Genomic DNA, 16,608 nt, shown 5'->3' with positions numbered 1-16,608 from the left:
AAATTAGATTACAAAAAAATAAAAATTTGAATTAAAAGCAAATAAGTTGTCATAACAGCTAAAATTAAAAAATGCATTACTGAACTTCAATGCATTTGGTGCGGAAACTTTTTTCGCGATAGAGAAAAATTGACGCCGTATTTCATAATAGATTTCCATGCTCTACACGACTATGTGGTGGTATTTTTTTGGTTATAGCCCTACTGATCAATCTATTATATAAAACTCAAATGACTTTCGTACGTGAATCAAAAACTCAACCAATTTACAACCGATTTGTTTCGCGTTTGTCTTAAAATGTTCGTATTTATCCAAGGAAGGATCTGACGTATTTTATTTTCGAGATATCGCGAAAAATGCGTGAAAATTTGCAAAAATATATTTTGAAGAACGATTGTCAGTGAATATTGTCTTAAAATTTTCGTATTTATCCTAGGAAGGATCTGACGTACTTTATTTTTGAGAGATCGCGAAAAATCTGCAAAAATATATTTTGAAGAAAGATTGTCAGAGAATATTGTCTCAAAATGTTCGTACTTATCCAAGGAAGGATCTGATGTATTTTATTTTTGAGATATCGCGAAAAATCTGCGAAAATTTGCAAAAATATATTTTGAAGAAAGATTTTCAGAGAATAGTGCTGCATCACCTGAACGTAACATTGGCTACATAAATCTTTGAAATTCCATTTTTGAGATATTGAGGTTCAGATCAAACTTTCAGATTTTTTTCTTAGGTCTTCAGGATTTAGCTTGAAAACTGCAATTAATTTCTAAATGAGACTAAAGAATATGTTGTTGCTGCAAAAATTCTCAACAAGACTGGCTTTCGTAATTTTTTTCCTTTATTACCGTTTCTGAGATACATATAAGTTTAAGTTGGGAAATTGCAGTCATGACATTGTTTTATAAGGTGGCGAAACAGTCAATCCATTGTCCTAATTTGAACTTCTATATTTCAATAACGGTAAAAACTACGAAGTTATCTTAATAGTCAATATTGTAGAGAATTTTCATAGCTACAATATTTTCTTAAGTCCCATTTCGTTAGAGCTTGCGGTTTCCAAGCAAGATCGTGAAAACCTAAAAACACATACAGCCAATAAAAACGAAAATGTTATACCGTTATATGGGGCCTATGCCTAATAAATTTTTTGTGCATATGTTTTCTTACCTCTGGAAACATAACAAAGTCGGAAGACAAATGGGGGGCTAATACTATACTTTACTATAGCTTCCACCATCATTTTATCCACATTCTTAAATCCATTCAGATGCTAGATTGATTTCCATAGATGGGCATGGCTATATATCGATATAAATGTCCACGCTGATCACGAATATGTATATTAGAACGGCCCACAAAACGACAAATTTGAAACATTTTTTCCATTTGGTCTACAAACCTTATAAATGAAGTTTTATGACGATCGGTTAACGTTTACCTGCGCCAACCGAGCGATCTTTTCTTCCATAGTAATTTGTATGGGACCAAAGGTTAATGTTCTAAAGGCCGTATTTACGGTTCAATCGAATCAAAACTGGACCAGTTCATTGTTGTGATTAAACAAGAATTTCTACAATAATAGTACAATAATAGTACTATGAAAATAAAGATCTGTTAGGGGCACGGATTACCGTTAACTGATCGTAATAAATTTCTGTAGAAATCGTTTTTAGCAACAACAATTACTGGTAAAGCTTTTTCGTCGATTGGACCATAAGTACGGTCTTTACAATATTCAACTTTGGTCCCATACAAATTACTATGGAAACAAAGATCGTTCGAGTGGCACGGGATAACGTTAACCGATCGCCATAAAATTTCATATACAAGGTCCTTGGGTCCAATAGAAAACATATTGTGCGTTTTTTGGCCGCCCTAATGCATATAGTTTGTGGAATCTAAAATGGTTATTTCGAGGAGTTGCATGCCATGCTTACTTAATATACCACCATACTATGGTGATGGATATAACAAGAAAATTTTAACGATTTTTTTAAATTGAATTTCAGGCTTGGAAACAAAAAAAACTGTCAGCGCAATGAACTATTATGCTTATAGATTAATGATACGTAGGAATCAGGATAATCACATTCTGAAATGTCAGAAACTTTTTCATCAATATGTTGAAGACATGTATGCCAAAATTGAATCTGAACGTTTAAACTATATTCGACATAATCAAGCAAGATTACGTGTTGAAGAGTATATACATTTGCGTGACGCTGTGATGCAATGCAATGATGCTAACATTAATCCAAATGATATTGGTTCGTTAACCATTTTGCCGTCTTCATATACTGGAAGTCCACGTCACATGCACGAGTATGCACAGGATGCTATGACGTATGTTAGAAATTAGGTCGTCCAGATTTATTTATAACGTTCACCTGTAATCCACAGTGGACCGAAATAAAAGAACATTTATTAGCAGGGCAAACAGCTATAGATCGGCACGATATAACGGCACGTGTATTCAAACATAAACTTAAAGTGTTTATAGATTTCATTGTGAAACATGAGGTGTTTGGTGAAATACGTTGCTGGATGTATTCTGTGGAATGGCAGAAAAGAGGTCTTCCACATGCCCACATATTAATATGGAACGTAAATAAAATAAGACCGGACGAAATTGATGCCATCATATCTGCCGAAATTCCTGATCAACATACCGATCCAGCGTTATTTGAAGTTGTCACTAAAAACAGGATCCATGGTCCGTGTGGGCAGCTAAATATCAATTCGCCGTGTATGGCTGATGGAAAGTGTTCAAAGCGTTACCCAAGAGATTTGATTGCTGAAACTGTTACCGGCAACGATGGTTATCCGTTATATAGACGACGATCAACTGATGATAATGGAAAATCCACAACTGTACGAATTCAAAATCAGGAAATTGAAGTTGACAATCGATGGATCGTTCCATATTCACCGTTGTTATCGAAGACATTCAAAGCTCATATCAACGTTGAATTTTGTAATTCAGTTAAATCCATCAAATATATTTGTAAATACATCAACAAAGGTAGCGATATGGCGGTTTTTGGTGTAGTTGACCCGAATATAAATGATGAAATAACTCAATTTCAATTAGGACGTTACGTTAGTAGTAACGAAGCTGTGTGGCGGATATTTTCATTTGGAATCCACGAAAGACACCCCACTGTTGTTCATTTAGCAGTTCACCTTGAAAATGGTCAGAGGGTTTACTTTACAAATCAAACTGCATTGCAACGCGCAGCGTCACCACCACCTACAACATTGACCGCTTTTTTCAATGTATGTGAAACGGATACATTTGCAAGAGGATTGTTGTATTAAGAAGTTCCAAAATATTACACATGGAATAAGTCCCTGAAAGTTTTTCAAAGGCGTAAACAAGGAATACCAGTTGAAGGTAATCAAAATCTGTTTTCCACCGATGCATTAGGACGACTTTACACAGTTCATCTCAACCATAACGAATGTTTCTATTTACGTTTACTGTTAATTAATGTTCTTGGGCCAACATCATTTGGTCATTTGAAAATAGTCCAACGATTGCATTTACTTCAGGATGACACTCATTGGGATGCTGCGCTTGCCGAATCATCCATTATTGCTTCACCTCATCAGATTCGATCATTATTTTCAATAATAATAGCAACAAGTAGTCCATCAAATCCACTTGAGTTATGGAGAAAATATGCAGACTTTATGTCTGATGATATTTTGAACCGAATGCGTAGAACCACTTCTAATTCGTATTATTCAATGACGTGAGAAATTCACGATGAAGCATTGATTATCATTGAAGACATTTGTCTTGGAATCGCAAATAAAGGATTATCACAATTGGGATTGGTATCGCCAAACCGTCCAATGCATGATATGTTTAATCGAGATGAGCAGCGTGAACATAATTTTGATTTAAATGAATTAAGTTCATTTGTTCAATCAAATTTACCAATGTTAAATGCACAGCAAAAACATTTACGACACATTAATGCAAGCAGTGACAAATAATAACGGTGGATTTTATTTTCTAGACGCACCTGGTGGAACAGGGAAAACATTCCTCATTTCAATAATATTCGTTCACAGAATAAGATCGCATTGGCTCTTGCTTCATCTGGAATAGCTGCTACATTACTAGATGGTGGTAGAACAGCGCATTCTGCACTTAAGCTGCCTTTGGACATGAATTTCAATGAATATCCCACATGTAATATCAGTAAGACATCTGGAATGGCAAAGGTTTTCCAAGAATCTGCAATTGTCGTATAGGATGAATGCACAATGGTTCACAAAAAATCATTGGAAGCTTTTGACAGAACCATGAAAGATTTAAAAACAAATCAGCAATTATTCGGTGGTGCCTTGGTATTGTTAGCAGGGGATTTTAGACAAACTCTACCTGTTATTCCCCGATCCACTGCTGCCGACGAGTTGAATGCGTCTTTAAAATCTTCAATTTTGGGGAAATATGTCAGAAAATTGACACTAACTTCAAATGTGCGCGTTCAATTGCAAAACGATCTATCAGTTAATGAAATTTCTAAGCAACTTCTAAAAATTGGAGACGGAAAAATGCCGATGGATAAAGAAAGTGGACTAATTACCCTACCAACTGATTTTTGTCGAATCACTCAATCAAAACAAGAGCTGATTGAAAGGGTTTTTCCACGCATTACAGAACAATATAAAAATCATCGTTAATTGAGCGAACGAGCCATATTAGCCGCAAAAAATAAAGATGTTAATGAAATTAATGAAGCGGTTTTGAAGGAGACACCATTATGAATGAAGATGAGGTGGTCAATTATCCCACAGAATTTTTAAATTCACTAGATCTACCAGGACTCCCACCTCACAATCTACAATTGAAAGTTGGAGCACCTATTATTATGTTACGAAATCTCAATCAGCCAAAATTGTGTAATGGTACAAGACTTGCAGTAAAGAAATTAATGACCAATGTTATCGAAGCAACTATTTTGAATGGAAAATTTTAAGGTGAAGACGTCTTAATTCCACGTATTCCAATAATACCAACAGACATGCCTTTTGAATTTAAACGTTTGCAGTTCCCCATTCGACTTGCCTTTGCTATGACTAGGGTGTCCAAAAAACCGGTTTTTCCAAACAAAACGGTTTTCGGTTAACCGAAATTTTCAGTTTTTTCAAAAACCGGTTTTCGGTTTTCAAAAAATTTCAAAACCGGTTAACCGGTTTAAACCGGTTTTGTAAAATAGGTACAAAATTGCTCATAATTTATAAATATTTGATTAAAAATGTGCGGCAAGGGGTATAACTAATTCGTTATTGTATAATTATCTGATAATATCCTTGTTATTTAACATTCAACCCTAAAGTGGAGACAGCTAAGATAAGACAGAAATTGTGCTCTAAGAATAGTAAAAGCCCTTACAAATATAAGATTGTGTACCAAAGGAATTAAATTTACATTTTATTAAGTCTGGATTTTCCTTCTTGCGTTGAGAACCTCAAATTATAGTGCCAGAATCAAAATGCATTTTGTTATCGTTACCCTTTAGAACCTTAAATTCGACAAGTTCTAAGTTTACTGTACTAATACAAAACGTCATTCAAACAACCGTGATTTATTACGTATACGCAATTTTTTTATAGATCGTCCAATTGAACTATGTATATTGGAGTTGTGCCATTTTACACAAAATATTTGTGAAGTTTAAACGTATCTGACATGTACAATTTTTCCGTACCTTTTGTCAGTTAAGTTTATCTTACTTTCAAGAATACAATTGTAATGAAATTTTAAAAATATTACTACTTTTTTAAAACCGGTTAACCGACACAAATAACCGGTTTTTTCGGTTAACCGAAAATGACGTTTTTGGCGACAACCGGTTTCGGTTTTGTAACTCAAAACCGGTTAACCGGTTAACCGGTTTCGGTTTTGGACACCCTAGCTATGACCATTAACAAATCACAAGGACAATCATTGCAAGCGTGTGGATTACATTTAGAAAATTATTGTTTTTCACATGGACAATTGTATGTAGCCTGTTCACGTGTTGGGAAACCTTCCGATTTGATTGTGTACGCACCTAATGGAAAAACCAAGAATGTTGTTTACCAAAGAGCATTGCAATAAATTTATTTAAGAGAAAAACCAATTTGGTGTTTTTGGTTTTCATGCCCCAATCCGATATAAAGTTTCAGACTTGGTGTCTAGCGAAGCAGACGGGGTCCGCTAGTAATATATATACTTTATAGGGTCTCCGAGGAATATTTCGATGTGTTACAAACGGAATGACAAATTTAGTTATACCCTCCATATGGTGGAGGGTATAAAAACCCTATGCTGTTAATATCCCGTTTTATGAATGCTGACAATAATTATATGCCTTTTAAGAGAAATGTAGATTTTGTCAAAATAATTATGCCGGGCACTGTATATCATGTTGCAATAACATAACATAAATTCCGTGCTAAACTAATGCCCAGGTTGGTCACATGGTCGGCCCCGTCCGATTGTCTTCATTGTTGTACTTAAATAGAGTTAAATGTCACTTCTAGGATCATTTTGTTGATCATGACAACAGTATAATTTGCATCTGAGGGTTAAAAATACTTCCCATTATATAGACCGCATTGCTTCAAAGATCTCGAGCCCTGAGGTGCAGGGAACCCATGTGGTCTCTGTTTTAAGGTTATAAGTGTATTTATTCTCCATACCTTTCTCGACAATTTTCCGAAAGTTCAATAAACCCCGTCAAAGTGGTGTTTTGTTGTACATATACGAGTGTGAACAATTATTGATTATATTCAGGCAAACTGTTGAATTCATTGCACCTGACATTGGAATAATTTACGTACTTGCCTAACAAACGCCCAAAATTACTGGGAAACTTTAAGAACTTATTTATCACCTACGTTGTAGACGATCCAAGTTATGTCAAAACATAGAGTTCCAATACTTTTAAATTCCACCCTAATATACACATGGTGGAAAATTTGGTGCATATTCTTCATCACAAGATTATAGATTGGCCCACATAAATGATTTTTATTGCTTAACAGATGAATGACTCGGCACTCGATGTCATCAATGTCCTTTTCTAATGTCGTTACAAATCATAGTAAATGGCCTAAAAGGTTATAGTGAACGAACGGCCATCAAGCAACTGACCGAGCGAACGACCATCCAAACTAAAGAGGAGCACACACTATCAGTCAAAACTGACAGTCAACAAACTTTTTTGGGACAATTTTGTAGCAAATAAAAACTTTGTTTAAAAGTATTAATTTAGTATTATTTAGAGATTTGGAAAGTAATAATTCAGCTAGACTTTGATATTAACGAAATATACCTCTATGACTGTCAGTTTTGTTGGTCAGTGTGTACTATGCTTCACGAAAAAACACAACCACTGTGTAGCCCCAAACAAAACAAAGCAAACACCCTACAACAACAATGTGTTTGCTGTTGTTGGCTCAAAATCATCAATAACCAAACTGTAGATGGGCGAGAGAGAGAGTTGCCCAGTAGTGAAACTAGGGAGTTCGTTGTAGGCATTGTAAAATATTGAAGTCAAGTGGCATAAACTTCACGACACACAGGATAAAGCTAAAGAAGAGTCAGGTTAAAGGATTGCTTGCCAACCGAAAAATGATTGTAATGTTGCGAATTGTGTGTGTGTGTGTCTTAAAAGAATGGTGTGACGAGTGACACGTATGGGCTACACGTATTTGTATACGACACTTACGGGAGGACAATATATATATTCATGCTGTCCTTTAGAATACTATGGTATACCTTAGGATAGTGTAGGTGGAAAATATTTTTGGTGTTTCTGGGGGTATAATCTTAATCAAGATGGTTGAGTCGGGTACAGCAATTGTGTGATTAGTTTAATTTATCTACGTGTCGAAATATTTGGAAAATTTTTTTAAAATTGTCCTTTTCACACAACGGTGATTTTCTAGAACATTACCTTTTAATGCGTACGTGGTTACAGCCTAAGCAAATCGAATCGGATGCTTTAATATTTGAGAAATAAGAAATATGCATAATATAGGGTAGATATGAAAACATGGTTCTACTTTGGGTTCGTAATTTATCGGTGGTGGTCGATTAAAAAAAAATGCTTTTTATAGACACCAACTTTTATGGACACCAATCAAAATAAACATGCGAATGGGCGACATAGCGAAATGTCAAAATGCTTAACCATTAAAAGCTAAAGCTTAAAAGTCCTCATCGCACAGTGGATCCATTGTATGGAGAGAGAGGCCCAAAATATTTCCAGTGTAAATATGAAGCTAATGGTTAAAGCTTTGTACTGCTGCATAGATTGTTCTAAGAAACCGTGAGCGTAGCATTCACCCCTATTTTCCCTGTGGAGGGGGTATGAATTGTTTTCTACACATAATGAAACAAAAGTACGGATTATCTTATGATGCAAAAATAGGCATGGGGAAACACAACAATCTTCAAATCAACATAAAAACAAACCAATTTAGCGGTATAAATAGACCAAAAATTTTTGTCTGAAAATTGGCAAATTTGTTAATATAGATCTAATAGCGTTCTTCCTGGAAAACACGAAGCGCCCACATATGTAATATGTGGAAGAAGAATTCCTGTTCTTTCCATTTATGCCAGTTATTTTAATGTAAGGGGTCAGATAAATTCTAGAACAGCTATAGTATGCGACCCACCAATTAAAGTCTGGCACTAGATGGCAGCTTATATTAATACTATATAATCTAAAACCCATGCACTGGTGGGCATCATGACTAAAACCTTTAGTCAAATTTAAGTATATAATTGAATTGGCATTACAAAATACAGTAAGAAAACATACTTACTTAGCTGGCCCATTACAGAACATTTGTTCAATAAGCCGAACTAAGAAAAGATCTCCAACTCCCTCTGTTTAGTGCTTCGCTGTCTGGAATATCGCGCCTTGTCATCTCTTCATCCACTTGTTTGCGCCATTTTTTTTTTTTTTGGCCTGCCAATTCTGCGTGCTCCGCCATGCTGCCCGAATTTATACGCCTTTTTAGCGGGCTTATCATTGCTCATTCTTATGATATGGCCTAGCCAACGCAATCGTTGCATCTCGATACGTCTATCTATACTGATGTCGTTGTATAGCAGATACAGCTCATGGTTGATACGACTTCGATATTCACAGTCATCGCAGATTGGTCCATAGATCTTTCGAAGAATGTTTCTCTTAAACACACCAAGCACTGCCTTATCTGCTTGCGCAAGTTCCACAGGCTTCTGAACCATACATCAGCACGGGTAGTATCAGTGTTTTGTAAAGCGTTATTTTTGTTTGACGAGATGTGGCTTTATTCCTGAACTGCTTACTCAGCCTGAAGTAGCATCTGTTGGCCAACACTATTCTTCTTCGTATTTCACAACTGATGTTGTTGGTTGTGTTTACGGCGGTGCCGAGGTAGACGAAGTCGCTTACTACCTCAAAATTATAGGAACCAACGTAGACGAGGTAGACAAAGTCCCTTACTACCTCAAAATTATAGCAACCAACAGTTGGCCCGATCTCTATGGACGCATTGCGCAACGACACCATTAACTTTGTCTTCTCGCCGTTTACCGCCAGACCCACTTTAACAGATTCCCTTTCGACTTTTTCAAAGGTATCAGTTACTTCCTTTACCGATCGACCTATTATGTCAATGTCGTCGGCATAAGCAAGTAACATATGGCTGGTTGTATATATTGTGCGACTTCTATTCACCTTCGCATCTCGTATAACCTTTTCCAGCAGAATGTTGAAAAGATCACACGAGAGGTCATCACCTTGACAAAAACCTCTTTTGGTACCAAACCCTGCGGAGAGGTTCGTTCCTATTTTAACTGACGATCGAGTATCAGTTAATGTCAGGGATACCAATTTCAGACATGGCTTGGAATACCTTTGAACGTAGGGGGCTGTCGAATGCTGTTTTGTAATCCACAAAAAGGTGGTAAGTGTCGATCTGCATCTCTTGCGTCTTCACCAGCATTTGGCGCAGGGTAAATATCGGGTCAATGGTGGATTTGCAAGGTCTAAAGCCGCATTGGTAGGCCCAGTTATCTCATTGACCATAGGCTTTGGTCGTTCGCACATTATCCCTGACACTATCTTGTGGGCAATAGGGAGAAGACTTCTGCCACTATGCTCAGGTTCCAATCGTCGGGTACTCGTTCTTCCTGCCAGATGGTGCTAACTAGCTGATGAATACACCTTATCAGCGTGTTGCCTCCTGCTTTGAACAGCTCGGCTGGTAAGCCATCGGCTCCTGCTGCCTTATTATTCTTCAGCCGACTTATTGCTGTCTTTACCTCATCTTGGCTGGGCGGTATACATTAAATACCATCTTCTGGGATTGGATCTGTGGTATCGTCGCCGTCTTCGATACTAACGGATACAAAACAGTTTGGAGAAATGGCCATTCTATATCCTGAGCACACTATCTGTATCAGTTACCAAATAGCCTTGCTGGTCTCTACAGGAGGATATGCCTGTACCAAAGCCATCAGTTTGATGTTTCACTCTTTGGTAGAACTTTCGAACTTCATTCTGGCTCCTGTACATCTCGATTTTTTCACACTCCCGTCTTTCCATTTCTCGCTTTTTCCTGCGGAAAAGACGTTTCTCCTCTCTCTTTCTCTCCCAGTGCCTGTCTCGTGCGCTACGCGTTGCTACTGATTGTAAAATAGCCCTATATGCCGCATTTTTCTCTTCGGTAGCAGCACGACACTCCTGATCATACCATGGATTCATTGGTGGAGGTCTCTGGTATCCAAGTATGGATTTTGGGGCTGTTTGCATAGAGTGGGCAATATTTTGCCATTGTGCTGATATGTTATCGGGACGAGGAGTGATTGCATTAAGCAATTGGGCTAATTGAGTGGAATATGCTGTGGCTATCTGTTGTGTTTGCAGCTTACCGATGTCCAACTTCGGTGTTGTATCTGTTCGTTCTTTATTTACAACGTTTAGCCTGGTACGTACCTTTGCAGCAATAAGGTAATGGTCCGAGTCTATGTTTGCTCCTCGGAACGATCGTACTTCCAACACGCTCGATAAATGTCTTCCATCTATCACAACATGATCAATTTGATTACTTGTTCTTTGATATGGAGACAGCCAGTTGCCTTTATGAATGTGGAGATGCTTCACTCTGGTACTGCTAACCACCATGTTTTATGCAGCTGCAAAGTCTATCAGCCTCATACCATTGTCAGATGTTTCACTGTGGAGACTAATTTTCCCGACTGTTGGGCCAAAGATATTCTCCTTTCCAATTTTGGCATTAAAATCGCCTAGAATAATTTTAATGTCATGGGCAGGGCAACGGTCATAAGTTTCTTCCAAGCGCTCGTATAAATCTTTGGTCTGTTCGTCCTTTTCTTCAGTGGGAGCATGAGCTTAAATAAAGCTGATGTTGAAGAATTGTGCGTTAAATCGAATTGCAGCTAGTCTTTCATTCACTGGGGTGAAGCTGGAGACCAGATGTTTTAACCTCCGACCAACTACAAATCCGCAACTCGTGCTTTGTGCCATGGCATCTATAATACAGTGCGTCACCTTTAGGTGAAACAAGTAAGAAAGTATCAGTCAGCTGAGCCGACAGAGATATACCCTCAGCCACGTACCCGAAGAAAAAAAATTAACACAATACTTCTGTAGGTTTTTTAGCTGTTGGGAGAATTTTCCAGTATGGAAAGGGACGCAAAAAAGTACAAGTTGCAACAAAATTCAGAATGATCCAAGACGAGTGCATTTTTTCCAAACTTTGGGTAGGGTGTACCCATAGGAGTGATCCGATGTAGTACATATTCGGACCTAATACAAATCTGTAGGAAATATATTTTTTTCTTTATTAGTCAATGGATATTTTCCTTACAGACTATATAATTAAATATGTTGTACTTAATTTTTGTAATTTAAACATATTACAATTTTACTTTTCAATTTACAAAGTTTGAGCTAAATCGATTTCTCTCTTAAAGGGTTATTTTACACATTAGCCAGTTTAGGTGGTGCCGGTAGGATTTTCTGGACCTTTTTAGGTCATTATCTCAGGAAGTATGGACTTTCCCACGAAAAAAATTACAACGTCGTAACAGGGGCCGCAAGTGCAACCTGCTGCGTCACAAATTAATAAGATCAGAGAGGAGTTGTTAAACTATACTTTTTCCAAATTTTGTGTGGGAGGTACCCAAATGAGTGGACCGATATAGTCCATATTAGAACCCGATCTATGCCTGAAAGCAATATTACCAATAGCAAAGTTTGGCTCAATTTGGTTACTCCCTCCTAGAGCTATAATGCCCACAATCTTGGCGAAAAATGTTGAACCTTTGTGGGGGAGGTACCGGAAGGAGTGGACCGATATGGTCTATCTTCGAACTTAAACTAAGTTTGGACAAAATATGGAAAGACCCAAAATTGGAACCAACAAGTAAAAAAGTATCAGTCGGCTTTGCCGACAGAGATATACCCTCAGCCTGTGCAAATTGAAACACTTTTTAGGGGGTTTCAAAATTTTGGTTGTATGAACCGACAAAAATTTTGATTAGGATTAAAGTTCAAAAATTTTGCGGAAAAGGTACTTAAAGGAATGGACCGACATAGATCATGGGGGTGCCATAGGGGGTTTTTACACCCTTCGGGCTGTTTTCTCAAGAAGTATGGACTTGCCCCTGAAACAACTTTTACCATCGCAATTAAGGCAGCGAATGTAAGTTGCTTCAACAAAAATCAAAGTGATTCAATAGCAGGTCTAAAAGTGAACTTATCCAAAATTTTGTGTGGGAGGTACGGGATGGATTGGACAAATATAGTCCATATTCGAACCTGATCTATATCTGGTAGATATTATGAGAATGTGTAAAGTATGGATCAAATCGGTCACTCCCATCAAAGATTATAGTGCGAAAAATTTTTCCGGACATTTTTGAACTTTTGTGGGGGAGGTACCTGAAGGAGTGGACCGGTAGGGCTTACTTTCAAACTTAAACTAAGTTTGCACAAAATATTACGAAGGTCACATTTTGGACTGAATCGGCAGATTCGGTCAAGAGTTATCTTGCGCTCCAACCACTACATACGGTGTCATAGGGCTTTTTTGTACCTTTCAGGCTATTTTCTCAGGAAGTATGGACTTGCCCCTGAGGAAGCTTGTACCTTCGTATAGGGGACAGTGAATACAAGATGTTACAACAAAAACCAAGGCGATTCGAGAGCAGGTCCTAAACTGAACTTTTCCGAAATTTTGTGTGGGAGGTACTCGAAGGAGTTTACCGATTGAGTCCATATTGGAACCTTATATAATTCTGGTAGAAATTTCATAATGTGCAAAGTATGGACCAAATCGGTTGCTCCCTTCAAGAGTTATCGTACGCACAAATTTTCCGAACATTTTCGAACTTTTGTGGGTGAGGTACCGGAAGGAGTGGACCGATATAATCCATCTTTGAACTTGAACTAAGTTTGGACAAAATATTACGAAAGCCAAATTTTGGACCGAATCGGCAGATCCGTTCGAGAGTTATCTTGCGTTCCAACCACTACACACGGTGTCATATGGTTTTTGTGACTTTCAGGCTATTTTCTCAGGAAGTATGGACTTGCCCCTAATGAAACTTACAGCGTCGTATAGAGGACAGCGAACACAACTTGCGTAAACAAAAATCAGAGCGATTCGAGACCAGGTCCTAAACTGAACTTTTCCGAAATTTTGTGTGGGAGGTACCCGAAGGAGTAGACCGATTGAGTCCATATTGGAACCTCATCTAAGTTTGGTAGAAATTACACGACGTGCAAAGTATGGACCAAATCGGTTATTCCCTTCGAGAGTTATCGTGCGCACAAATTTTCCGAACATTTTCGAACTTTTGTGGGGGAGGTACCTGAAGAAGTGGACCTATATGGCCCATCTTCGAACTTAAATCGAATCTGGACAAAATATTTCGATACCCAAAATTTGAACCGAATCGATTAATCCGTTCGAGAGTTATCGTGCGCACCAGCCTGCCAGACAGACAGACAGACAGACGGACGGACATTGCTAGATCTACTCAAAATTGTCTGAAACGGATATCGTACAAACATACTTGGGGTCTAAAACCATTATTTCGATGAGGCACATTTTTGGTCGTATCAAAGTGTAAATACCCTCTTTAGCCTAAAGGCTGAGGGTATAAATATGTTGATATGTTCGAGAGTTATCGTGCGCTCCAACTACGACACATGGTATTATATGGGTTGTTTGCAGTTTTCGTGCTGATTTCTGAGGATATATGGACTTGCTCCTGAAAAAAATTATATCGTCGTAATGGGGGTAGTGAATACAAGTGGCTGCAACAAAAATCAAAGCGATTCGAGAGCAGGCCTTAAACTGCACTTAAGCAAAATTTTGTGTGGGAGGTACCTGAAAGAGTGGACCAATAGGGTCCATATTGGAACCTCATCTATGTCTTGTAGAAATGTCACGATGTGCAAAGTATGGACTAATTCGGTTACTCCCTTCAAGAGTTATCGTGCGGACAATTTTTCCGAACATTTTTGGACTTTTGTGGGGGAGGTACCTGAAGGAGTGGACCGATATGGCCCATCTTCGAACTTAAATCAAATCTGGACAAAATATTTCGATACCCAAAATTTGAACCGAATCGATTGATCCGTTCGAGAGTTATCGTGCGCACCAGCCAGCCAGACAGACAGACGGACAGACAGACAGACAGACGGACGGACATTGCTAGATCGACTCAAAATTGTCTGAAACGGATATCGTACAAACATACTTAGGGTCTAAAACCATTATTTCGATGAGGCACATTTTTGGCCGTATCAAAGTGTAAATACCCTCTTTAGCCTAAAGGCTGAGGGTATAAAAATTACCAGGGAAGTAGCCTACATATGGAAAAAGAACTGCTGACCTTTCCCTGATACAAATTGCAATAAAGTGTCCCTTGGGTAACTAACGGGCGTACTGCCTAATATATAATAGGTTTTGTGTAGAATATAACACTTTCCTCCCATGATATAATTTGTCTCTATCATGATAGAGAAATTCCCAGCATTATTGCAAATTACAAATTAATTGTCCAATTGAAATTTTTAGACATATGTATCCAGATATTCAATGTCAATTTTCCAATTTTGGAACTTTTATTAGAAATGTATAATGATATACATAATTGTTTCACAAACATCCCAGTAGGAGCAAGGGAGGCTTCTCTCATATGATTGAGTGCACCCCGATTCATACTAACCCAATGATAAGGGACCTACTGTTTGCATGTAGAGAAGTTTTTCATGACTAAGAAAATGTCACCATCATTAGTGACGGGTATTTTGCCACCGTTGAAAATGTCATGTGGCCTTGCCTAGGAACCGCAACAGCAAAAAAATTTTGAATTACAAATAAAATTATTCGAATTACAAATTGAATAATTTGAATTACAAATGGAACAATTTGAATTATAAAAGGAATAATTCGAATTAAAAATGGAATAATTCGAACTACAAATGGAATAATTAGAACAACAAATGGAATAATTCAGTGGAATAATTCGAAATACAAATAGAATTATCGAATTACAAATGAAATGTTACGAATTACAAATGAAATGTTACGAATTTTCGAATAAAACATTGGTGTCGTCGTTTTTATTGGGATAGCTGATACTATTTTGTTTTTCAAAATAGTCTGACTTAATCCCATTGTTGTTGTTTTATTATTTTAAAACCACTAATTTATTAGTGGAAAAAGTTTGGCATTGTTCGCCAAGGGGTAAGGCAGGGAAGACTAGTTTCGATCCACGCCACTGGATCTCATCAGTTTCCTTGTTTCTTGTTTGTGGATATTCTCCACCGAAGTTATTTTTCAATAACTTCTTCAACAAAAAAACTTTTTATACCCAAACATTAATCATCAGCTCGAAGTATTAAAGTGAACAAAGAACAATTAAAAAAGTATCAGTCGACTTTGCCGGCAGAGATATACCCTCAGCCTGTGCCGATAGAAATACTATTTTTCCCAAAAAAAAAAACATGTATTTAGGGGGGTTTCAAAATGTTGGGCGTATGAACCGACAAAAGTATGGATAGTATTAAAACTCAAAAATTTGCGGGGATATCGATAGATAGGGCTTTTTTTATCACACTAGCCTACGGAAAACATAATATCGCTGTAAACAGGGCCACTAGGAAAACCTTCGGTAAAAATGTCCAAAGGATCCTCGAACCACACAAAAATGTTGAACATTTGTGTGGGTGGTACCACAAGGATTGAGGATATAGGTCCCCAAATACATAAACTAAATTTCGACAATATTTAGAGATCCAAAGTTTGGACAAATCGGTTTCTACGTCTATGAGATATCGCGCGTACCATTTTAGCGAATATTTTCGAACTTTTGTAGCGGAGGTGCCGGATGGAGTGGACCTATAAGCACCACCTTTGAATTTCATCTAATATTCGAAGAAATATTACAATATCCAAAGTGTGGGACGAACGCAGTATTGTGTTCGAGCTCTACAGCCACTACATATGGTGCCATAGGGGTTTTTTACAACTTTCGGGCTGTTTTCTCAAGAAGCATGGACT

The 16,608-nt window shown here is 37.6% G+C and overlaps 1 pseudogene; it reads left to right on the top strand.

Moving 5' to 3' along the window:
* Positions 1-2,044: 2,044 nt before the first annotated feature.
* LOC141391095 (uncharacterized) lies at positions 2,045-4,008 on the top strand (annotated as a pseudogene).
* Positions 4,009-16,608: the final 12,600 nt, after the last annotated feature.

Source organism: Musca autumnalis, unplaced genomic scaffold, assembly GCF_047663935.1.
Source record: "Musca autumnalis isolate F117 unplaced genomic scaffold, ASM4766393v1 scaffold_1, whole genome shotgun sequence".
Classification (NCBI taxonomy): Eukaryota; Metazoa; Arthropoda; class Insecta; order Diptera; family Muscidae; genus Musca; species Musca autumnalis.
Note: the sequence above shows the minus strand (reverse complement) of the source record. Positions and strands in the feature narration are given on the sequence as shown.